At 42.1% G+C, this 11,563-nt stretch overlaps 1 protein-coding gene across 3 annotated transcripts in view; it reads left to right on the forward strand.

Annotated features, from left to right (window-relative positions):
* The window catches only part of gpc5c (glypican 5c), a 112,740-nt gene that overhangs the window by 21,432 nt on the left and 79,745 nt on the right, over nt 1-11,563 (forward strand). The gene's annotated exons all lie outside the window — the stretch shown is intronic.

Genomic DNA, 11,563 nt, shown 5'->3' on the forward strand with positions numbered 1-11,563 from the left:
TTGGGGAAAAAGGTCTTTACTCAGTTCCCCAGGGTCACAGTAGCTGGCGTGCGGGCAAGTGTGCAACTCAGAAAATGGGCATGTCTCCCACCCTCTGCCTCTCCCTCCCCCCTTTTTCTCTCTCTGTGGGTTTGGCAGCAGCAGAAATAGGGAGAGGGATCACTGAGGGTAAATGGGAAAAAGAGGGTACAGAGGCCTTTTTCTCAAACTTCAGTGTTTGGTGAAAGATGATCTGCTTTGTAATTATCTGATCCTGCTCTCAGGACAGCAAAACAATTACTGGAACCCTTAACCAAATTACAGTAGTTATGGGGAGTCAAACTATCTGTGCACAGTAATTATTTTTGTTTGTTTGTTTGGTGTATTTTTGGGTCTATTATTTGGTTGTGATGCCTCTTTGGTAGCCTGGTCAGTTCAGATGTCTGAGTCCAAGATGAACTAGGCCGTGCTGTATACAAAGCCTTTTTCTGAAATTTTTTGCCTGCCAAAGGGTTTTGAAATACGCCCAACGGAATCAAGCGCTAGTGCTCTAGTTGCCCAAGCCTGTCCTTCCTTTTCCTCTAGTGATTGCAGTGTCATTTAAATTTAAAAGTTTCCGAAATAGACCAAGTTTTTCCTCCCCAAAACCTCAAAACACAATCCCACTGCCTGGGAGACATGTTTTGGATGTTTTTAATGTTAGGTATTTTAGTACCATGCAGTTAGTTTTTTAAGACAATGGACTGCGTAAACGCCATGTCGGCTAAGTCATGTTTTATGATGGATGTGGATGTTGGTGTCCAACTCATATTATATTTGAACAAATGGTGCAATAGAGAATAAACAGGTTAGGGAATAATAATAGTGAATATATTGTCAAATGTTGAACTGGAATTGATTACTGTCCCGTTTAACTTGAGTCATTTGGCCAGATATAGAATTCCAAGCATATTACTACGTAGGTGTTCACCGAGTGCTGGAGATAAGGCCTTCAGCCTGCTTACAAGCAGGTTGCATGAATAGAAGCAACCATGTTCGAATAGTTTTCCTGGTATGTGTCCTTTTCATCATCATTAAGCTCTTTCCCTTCTTACCTCATGTCTGAGCGAGCCTGTCTGGAGAATGAAGATCAGGTGTTCCACATACCCATACCAGAAAAAGCCAAGATGGAAAATAACAATGGAATAACAATCGAAACTAGAAAGTGTGGTGGTGCCGAAAATGATGATGTCACTACCCGTTAATTTACAAGGCCTTCTAAGGACAGTATCTGTGCTGTCTGAGTGCCTCGAGTGGAATGTGAAGTAGCAAGTGGTTCAGATACCGCATGAAGTAATGAGAATATGATTTTGGCTGATACCCTTGGTACTCACACGCTGGATGGTGGAAAATTGTTTGTGGGTAGCTTTCTACTCCCTTTTGTTTGTACTGTATCTATCCAATTGCACTGCATGCAGTTTACCACTGATCCCGTTGTCTACAGGCTCTGCTTGTCTGCTGTTAATCTGTTTATTTGATAATTCTTTCATGATGTGGCTACTATTTTCTCTACAGCTTCCCATTTGTCTGTCATTCAAGTCATACGGTAAATCTTATAACAACAAGTCCTATGTGTGGGTGTTTTTTTTTATATCCACTGTAGCTTTTATTGTTTCAACTCAAAATCACTCCTGCTGATTGCTAAAGTATAGCCAAAAAGACAAGCCTAATAGAAAGAAGATGGTTTGTGTGTGTAAGGAGTGTGTCTGCGAGTGTGTGTGTGTCTGAGTATTTTCATTGGCCTGCCTTTGTTTTGACAGCCCTAAAGGCCCTACTGTGCTTTGTCATGTGTGGGAGTTGTCATGTCATGATTTTGACCCCGTAAACACAGACCCCATTTATAAATGCTCAGTTTTTTGTGTGCAAATGTTTCTGAATCAGTAATAATATAAAGGGACAGGTTCAATTGTATGCTCCAATAGCAAAACAGAACCAATCATCTTTTTTTGATTCTCCAGATGACTCCAGATGTGACTGCCACGCCCTAAATCATGCAGGCATGCTACATCTTTTTACTTAAAGGTCCCATGGCATGAAAATTTCACATTTTGATTTTTTTTTAACATTAATATGTGTTTCCCCAGCCTGCCTAAGGTTCCCCAGTGGCTAGAAATGGTGATAGGTGTAAAATGAGCCCTTGGTATTCTGCTCTGCCTTTGGGAAAATGAAAGCTCAGATGGGCTGGTCTGGAACTTGCTCCTTATGAGGTCATAAGAGATAAGAGAGAGACAACATGACTTTAAAACAAGCAAAGTGGCAGTTGGTCAAACTGGGCAGTTGCTAAGAACACAGACCAAAACACAGACAGACATTCCGTCATGGAACTGACATTTCAAAAGGAGAAAATACTGGCATCAGCATTGTTGTCAGAAAACTATATTTTATATGTCCTTAATATCTGAGGACACATCTTGGTCATTTTGGGATTTATTACATTAAATATATGACATAATGGACCTTTAACCACTATATCCTCTTTAGTATATCCTCTTATCCATCTTACTTTTGAACTTTCCCAATACACAGTGCCAGTGTTGTGTGGTGGACCTCCAACACAAACGGACAGACTCCTAATCCATGCCATAGTTGATAGGTAATAAGTGTTGGGTGCCTGATGGTGGGTAGGTGTCAACCACAGAGCCCAGTCTAAGCTGGGCCAGTTTAGAGTTGCCATCAAGGGCTTAGGCCTGTCAGGCTGTTCTAGCCAATCAGATCTTGGCTTACTTTACTGTTTGGACACCTTTGTGGCCTCCTGATTGGCTTAGAGAAAGTGGAAACTTTCACTAGTATAGCTGTATGTCTGTTTGCCCATGCTACTTGTTCATCAGTAACTCTGATGGGTTACTTTTAGTTAGTTGCAACAAGCCCCCATGTGAATTACTTGCAATCTCTTTTTGGCAATCTAATTTGTTTGTGTGTGTGTGTGTGTGTGTGTGTGACAGGTGTGAATGATGAGCAAGAGAGTAAGTATCTTGGTATAATCTATACTCACACTGCTGGGGAGCAGATGTCAAGAAAATGCTGACACTTTTGATCACTAGTGTTACCGATATGAGGGGGACCTGGCCCACAGCTAAAGGCCATGGCATCTGTGTGTGTGTGTGTGTGTGTGTGTGTGTGTGTGTGTGTGTGTGTGTGTGTGTGTGTGTGTGTGTGTGTATGTATGTGTATGTTTGTGCATACACGTGGACCAAAGACATGTGAGCATGTACAATATTTACCACCCTTGCAAGTCACCATGACCACCTCAGGGCTCAAGTTGTCCTCACAGGAGTTGACAAATGCTTTTAAGAGAGCTGTATTCTGTTGGCCTAGATAGCTCTCTATCATCAATGAAAGTGCATCACAGTTAAAACTTTAGGTGCCCTTGAATGGAGGGACAAGGAGTTCATTTGAGAAAGAGAGAGACAGAAGAGAGAAAGACAGGGCAAGGACGGTGCCTTTCCTTATTGAGGCGACATAATTAGCTGATCCTTGTCTCATCATACAGGAATGTCTATGCATGTCTCTATGCGTGTGTGCAAGTGTTATGAGGGATGAATTACTTGGCTGTGGTGGCCTATTTTCATTCTATCAACAGACACAAACCTCTCTATCTATATTGTAATCTCTCTCTGCATTTGTCTGGAAGTTCTCTCACTCATTGTGCTTGTGATCTTTTAAGCCCATCCTCTCTCACATCATTTTGTCTTTTCTTCTCTTACTTCATGTCTGCATGTCTTTTTTTTCCTGCAGATGTTTTGACCGACAGTGTAATTGCTCTAGAGGCTGATGCGTGGACACAGGAGGACATTGCGCTGCACCATGAGCTCATGCTCAAATTAGGGAGGATATCCGGAATCCATCCCTACACGTCTCATTTAATCATACAGGGTGGAGGGGAAACGTGTTTATGGGCCGAAAAGTGGGAGCAAATATATTGTGTATTTGTGTGTGTGTTTGTGTGTGTGTGTGTCTGTGTGTGTGTGTGTGTGTGTGTGTGTGTGTGTTTTATCTACGCCTCTCTAGTCTCCTGAGTAGACATGACACATAAGGGCAGGAATTGTATCCCTCAGAGTGTTGCAGGCTTGCTAGGAAAAGGGAGGAAAGAACAAAAGGAAGGAGGGAGGAGAGAGGGGGAAAGCTCAAAGCCTTTCACAGTCATAAAGTCACACTTAAAGCTTCCCTAATTACCTCTGCTTTTCATCTGCCCCTCTCACCTTAACATGGATATGTGACAACAGAGGAGTAGGGAATTGGGCCGAGAGAGAGAAGGAGAGAGAGAGAGAGAGAGAGAGAGATAAATGAAATGAAGTGGAGAGAGGGTTTCAGGAAAGTTTCAGTGAAAGTGTGCCCAGGTGTGTTTGAATATGGTTGTATCAAGTGTGTGTGTAACACGGTCTGCCTTTTATAGAACGTTGAATCAACAGGGTCCTGCCCTCACTGCTGCTCTCAGACAACTCTTCTTCTTTCTTCCTGGGTGGGTGTCTCTCTCTATCTGTGGTCCATGCTTTGCCAACATTGGTTGCTTAACAAGAGCATGCTGGGTCTAGGTGGGCAGCATGCCAACAGCTTGTGTGCTGGCATGTGTGCGCTGCAGGGAACCCTCATCTATCAAAGGTAACCCAGCTGCCAAGAGTGCACTCCACAGAACGAAACCATAAACACAACATTCTTCTCCATCTTCACCCGTAATGTCTCTTTTCATTTTCCGTTACCATTGTTATTCTGCTCCCCAACAGCCTGAGTCTTCCTTACCATCCATTCATGCTCCCCAATATTACATCCGAAGCCTAAACAAATATGAACTCTGTGTAGGTTGGCCTGGTGTAAGCCACCACCGCCATCATTTGACATCCTAGCATGAAGTGAAACTGACATAAATACCCCTTGATTTCTCGCCAACACTATCTCTTCTTTCTAACGGAATGGCTTTCTGACATACTTACAATATTTCTGATGCTGACATCAGCTAGCCTCAACAAACACTCTTAATGTAGCCTAAGCTTAATCAATCTCACTACTGTTGAATGAACACCATAAGCTTAATTTCCAGGATGTTTCTTGGTTCATAAGACAAAGTCGCATCTCCCGGGGCTTGTTCTCCGCCCAAGACAATTTGGCTTTTTTGGAACACAATCTGTCTGTCTGGCTGATGGTGATTGTACTCTCCTGCTGCTGATTGGTCCAGCCTGGCCTCTTCCTGTGTCCTGTCTGACTCTGCTTCACCCGTCCTTCCCAGAATTATCCCACAAGCTAGAAATGTGTGTGTGTGGAAGGGGGAGTGGTGTCTGTCTTTATCCAGAACATGTCTGTTAACCAACATAATTAACAGACCAGGCTACTTCCCTTTTTGTGCATTTTCACACTTCTACCTTTAAGTTTAATGAAGGAGATATTGTTAAGGGAGATGATGGTGGATTTTGACCAATTTTGACGAAGGTCTGCTTCCATGCGACGCCTGTGTCTGTCAGGTTGTGTGTTTTTAATGAATAAGTTGATGAGCATTGTTGTAGATGTCTCACACTGTTACCTCAGTCCAAAGTAGCTTGGAGTTGGCGTCTTCTCACAACCAACTCACGTCATTACTCCATGTCAACTCACTTCCCTCATTACGCCCTGTGTTGGACACTCCTCTGCTTCTTCCCCTTCTTCCTCCTCGGCTCTGTGGCTCCTAGCGCATTATTAAGGAGTCCCCATGGTAGGCTTTATTCACTGATCCTACAGTCATTCATCCATTTTATTCCAGAGGCGGAGGTACAATAAATGAGAGAAATGGACAGACAAAAAAAGAAAGTCGTGACCATATCCAGCCGTGTCGTTTTTGTATGATCCATGATGAATTATGATAACTGCTGTTCTGTCTGCCAAACTGAACCGACATGGGTCTGGTTTTAAATCAACCACAGCGCAGTCTATAACTGGCAAACCCATAACACTGGAACTAACGATGGAATTTGTCCTTTACAAATATTTTTACATTTTTGATCTTCTGATTTTCCTTTTTTTATTTGATTTATTTCAACCCACAAAATTGATTAAATAATTGTTGTGTTGTTTTTAATGGCATAAGGATAAAGGCTTATGCTTTATCAAAGAGCAGTTTTGCCTCATAATTATACAAGTGACCCTGTGTAGTTTGATTCATAATAAAGTTGAAAATGAATCCAGGGGCCACAACTGCTTAGAAAAGTAGAACATTTTTCATTAGACTTCCTTTCATCTCAGATTCCTTTCACACCTCAGAGGCAGTTCAAGGATCTGTTTCATGTTGATCTCATGTTAGCCTAAATGTTTTCTTTCCTTTTTCGTGAAAATCTGGAGTCCAGTCTTTTTCTCCAGCCGTCTGTAGTCATCATCAGTTTCCACTTATGTCATGGGTGATTACCTGGTAAAGGGCTTTTTGTTTATCTCAAAACTACAGTCTGTCATCAATGTAGCCAGGTTTTGGAGAAAGTGACTCCATGCTATTAGATTCTTAATGTTCCAGTCTGCAGTGTTATAAGCATATGGCACCTGATTTGCTGTTGCATGGAATCAAATCAAATTCCTTTTTCCTGCACTTGAGTCTTTTTTAGATGGGTATTTTCTACTTTTCTGCAATCCACAGATCTAAACAATATCTCCTAACTAAATCTCCGGAGTAAAATGGATGTAGCAGTCCCTCCAAGAAGTAAAATGAATATGAACTTACATATCGTACAGTATATGCAGTAAGGCTGCTTCACTCTGTTCTCAACATTCAGAAGTCATTCCAACTGGTGCAACTGGCATACTTTGGGTTGTTTTGTTTTGCTTTCAGTAGTTATTAATGAGTGAAAATACTTTTGGTGTATGACACTCTGTACTGCTCCTTAGCGCTACACTATATCAAAAGAGACACTGTGATTTACATGCCAATAAACAAAAGCAAAATGGGGGGTCGCCATAGACCTGTGGCCCCCTTAATGCACAGGACCAGAAGTGCTGTCCATCAGCCTGTCAACAGTCTGCCCTCACGGTGGCCCTCCAAATCTCCCCTTTATGGCTTTAGCCATTTGAACAACCCTCCCTCCCCTGCTCTTCGCTCAGCCCCTCACCCACTGCCCCTGTGCTCTGTCTCCTCTCTCCCTATCCTTCTCTCGTCCGTTCATTCCCCTGCCTTCGATCATGTTTCCCTACTTTTACCAGAGCAGAAAGTAGTGATCACCTTCCTGTCCGATTTCCACTGCCACATTATAGCCCCCCCCCCAATACCCCTGGTATCTGTGAAATTGTTTATGTTTCAGAGTTTTGATATAGCTGGGCTGCCTTTTTAATCACGCCCACCCTCAGAACCTCCCCCATCTCAAGCTAATTATCCCACCTGTTGCCCCCCTGATAGGACAAGACAAGCAAATTAAGATGCGGGGCCAGGATTTGCTGCAATTTGTGCACACACACACATATGTGATTGGCTGTGTGGGGTTTCTGAGGTGCTCGTGGAGTCCCATTGTTTTTGGCAAGAGTGCAGTCCCCCAGTTCTTGCAGGTCAAATTTGCGTAAATAGCATATCTGTGCCTGTTGTCTGACAGATGAGTCATGCTCTCACTTTAGAATTTAGACATGTGATTTTACCACACAAGTTTGATGAATCAACAGCTTGATTCATGGACTTATTAATAGTTTATTACCATTAAACTGTTTGCTGAAAGGTTAGAGGCTGGGAGATTGTATGACATCGCAGCTCTCCCCTGTAACCGGAGATGACAAGTGCCGAGTGGGAGATTGCCCTATGTACAGTATTTTTACTAATTAAAACAAGGATATGTAATCTACACATGTGTCACTATGTCATATACGTATCTGTGTGGTGACCTGTCTGAAACCCAAGCCTGTGGTAGGATTAAAATGCTTTGCCTAAGAAGATGGTTGGTGAGGTGCAGTGAGGACTGATTGCCAAGATAGGAAGGGCCCACAGGTCCATGGTATGAGAACAGTGTCTCCTACCTCATTATCACAATATTACCGCATCATGCTTCAAGCACGCACGTATGCACACCCATCTCTACAGGCCTGCATGCACATACTTGAAAATACAGACATACTGTACATGCATTCATACTTTCACTTGTAAAAAGATGCAGTGTCACTTATGACACAGAAACAGCCGACCCTCTAACCCAGCGCAGGATCGGTTGGCCACACATTATCAATTTTCCATTTTATCAATCCAAATATTTTTCAAGAATGCAGCACTTTTTTTTTAACAGTTTACCCATCCTATCTTGTTTATTTTACCTTATATTAAAAAGTGAAGGCTTAATTGCAATAAAATGAAAATGTATTATCATTTTATAAGGGAACGCTTCATTGAGCAAAAGTCACCTGATCTGATCACACAACAGGCCACATCTTAAAACATGTGATATCTTCATCTAATGGGACATAATACATGTTCCGGATTTTACAGGAGTAGTAAAGATGGCTCATATGTGGCAGTGCCATGCAAGCAAGACATGTTATGATTATATTTGCTTAAAAGGTAAATTAAGGAAACAATATACAAGTTTGCTTTCTTACACTGGTTTGGACATACTAGCATTAGCTGACTGGGGAATTATGTCTAAGGACTAGGGATAATAGAAATTCTTAGACAGTCCAGAAAATGCTCTCTGAAGTTAAATATTATGTACATACAAAATATTTTCTTTTGGTCATTACATTTCTCTGTGAGGCTAAGTCACACTTTGGAGCTCTGGTTGGCCATTCTGTAAATACTGCACACGTGTAGACGCCTTGCCGCGTGCATTTCTGTCTACCACAGTGCTGTTTTTAATGCCACCAAAGTCAGAATCTTTCAGGGGGGTTAAATAGAAATTAACAAATAACTTACTACCGTAACAAAAGTCGCTACTACCATTACTAGAACTGATAACGCACTATAATGACTTTGTCCTATCTCTGTACACACACTTACCATGTTGGTCTGTGATGGATGTCGGGTGCCGCATGTCTCTGTTAAGATTTGCCAACCCAGCTTTGATGCCTTAGCCTTAAATATCTTCTCACTTTCTCCGCTGTTTACGTCTACGTGCATTACAATCATTGCATTAATTTGTCTTTGTCTCCGGACAGCATGAGACATGGCCTCGCTGACATGACGGAACAGTTAAAACTTGCCCAATTAAACCAAAGTCCTAATGCCTTCTCCATTTCTCTCACGCAGATGGGTTAAATGGCCAAGGTGACTTGTGTGGTTTCCGGTTTGAAACTTCTTCTACTATATACTGGCGGATTACAGCCATGCATAAAGTGTAGCCTATACTGCCAATATCTGATGAATCTACGTTTTACATAACAGTTGATGGAAACACAGCACTAGTTCATTTATTCCAAAGTTTGCTAAAAGTTGTTGGACACACACACGCATGCATGCATCTCTCATTACAGTTGGAGAGTGGTTAAGAAAACCAGTGACTGCTGTGCAGCAAAGGCGAAGAACACTATAGCTGTGACTTAAATCGCTGTGCTTATTTTGACTCTGTTATTGTGGAAGCTTCACCATGGTGACGCTAATTGTGCCAGTAAAACACTTGGTTGCCATGCAGAATGTAAAGTGGAAATAGCTTCTTGTGATTAAACCCAGTGATCTCAGAGAGTGGCCTTGGCATAGCACGGGTGGAAAGATATGGCATAATATCCCATCCCAGAGTCATAATACATACTCAGCTTAGGCCACTGCAAGACATAGGCCTTCTCTGCTTTTTTATCCGTTTTAACACCTTGTTTATTCCGAGCAGAGAGCATGTGAGATTAGCCGCCCAGGGCCACAAACAAAGCAAGCCTGTTCATTTATTCGTGTATAGTTAGCTTGACAATTATGTGTTTTGAATTTCAGAGTTTTTAGGACTTCCTTGGAAATTAAAGATAATTGCTCCATGCAAAATAGCCTCAATCCAGCCAGACTTCATTTCCCAAACGGCTTACCGATGGGTACAAGTATGTGACATGGTAATGATAGCCACCCATGGCTGCGTGTCTAAATGGAGTGTGGTCAGATCCACATTCAGACACTGTGGTCACCCAGAACAATCAAACTCAATTGACAATCATGCCATGGTAGTTAGGACTTAAAAAGCTGTTGGTTTCTTGTTTTTTTGTCATCACTCAGTTTCCCAGTACTGGAAAGTGCAGAGCAACCCACAACAACCGTACTTGATTTATCACAGAATGAAAAAACCGGACACATTTGACTGGTTTTTAAAATGAATGACCCATGGGATCCACTTTTTGTTTGTCAGTGGAAGTATGGAGAGCAAGAAAGGTGGACTCTTTGTCCTACTTCTGTACTTCTGTAGAGACAGGGAAGTGCTCCGGACCCAGGGGCCAAATGAATCCAGATGTCAGAGCATGTTCTCAAGGTGGAGTCCACTTGTACAGTAGTTGTTTTTCCTTGTTCAAAGTTCAGTCGCTTCTTTTTATTCCATTTTTCCTGGCGGTCTCCCACTCTTTTCCCTTTTTTCCTCTTTCATGTTTTTTTCTCTCAGTGTTACTCTCTCAAATAAAAATATGATTTTTTTTTTAACCAGTACGGAATGTCTTAAGGATTTTATTATCCTGTCAGAAATCCTTTCATATGTGTGCATCCAGTCATGGTGCTCTTGAGTTTAAGGTAAATTTTTCTGTTTGAGAAAACTTGATTGTCTTGTTGCATAGATTAGTCTAGTTTTGCCTCCACCATGGCTCACAGAGAGTAACATTAAACCATGGTATTTCTGAGCATGATAATTTTATAATAACGTTATGTAATTCCATGTAACCTAAGCCTGTGGGTACATCTTGTGGTGTAAATGTCTGACTGGCAGGCAGACCTCACACTGGTACCAACTCTGCAGCCCCATAGGCTGAGGAAACGCTGAGGGGGGACTGAAACTGTAACTTCTCTGCTAATCTAATGCTGTTTCTGCTCATTCCTTTACTTTTTGTGTTTCTCATTTTATTGCTCTCCTTGGTCTTTCTCTAGTTGGTGATCTCGGGAGGTCTATGGGACTGCTCTCCGCCTACAGTCAGACATTGCTTTACTGTAAAAATCCCAAACAGCCCATTACTTGTCATGTGTGTCTGCTATATTTCTGTCACGCACAGTCACGCTCTTCGAAACCCATCCAATCCGCTACAACTTTGAACGTTATGCGTGCGAGTGCAGCTCTGATCATGACGATGGTGCTTTCTGGTGCATTACGAATGAGCTGGGCCTTTTGCTGGCCAGTGGGGAGTCCCCGTGTGTCACAGACAGCGGTCATATTAGTGCAGCTGTTGAGGAGGACATGACTGTTATCCTTCTGTCTGTAAGCCGGGAGGGGCTGGACAGACAGGAACACGCACACACACACACAAACACACACATACGGATTTAGTAACAATCACTGTGCTAAGAGAGATTGACTATGTAAATGAATAAGTAAGTGTTAACAGCAAGTAATTAAAAAAATCTTAGGTCCAAGTTATCAATTTTCACACACTGCGGTCTTATCGTTACTTTTTATTATATTTTATGCATGTATGTGTGTGTTTGTGTGTGTGTGTGTGTGGGTGTGTACAGTAT

The sequence above is a fragment of the Etheostoma cragini genome, chromosome 12, assembly GCF_013103735.1.
Source record: "Etheostoma cragini isolate CJK2018 chromosome 12, CSU_Ecrag_1.0, whole genome shotgun sequence".
Classification (NCBI taxonomy): Eukaryota; Metazoa; Chordata; class Actinopteri; order Perciformes; family Percidae; genus Etheostoma; species Etheostoma cragini.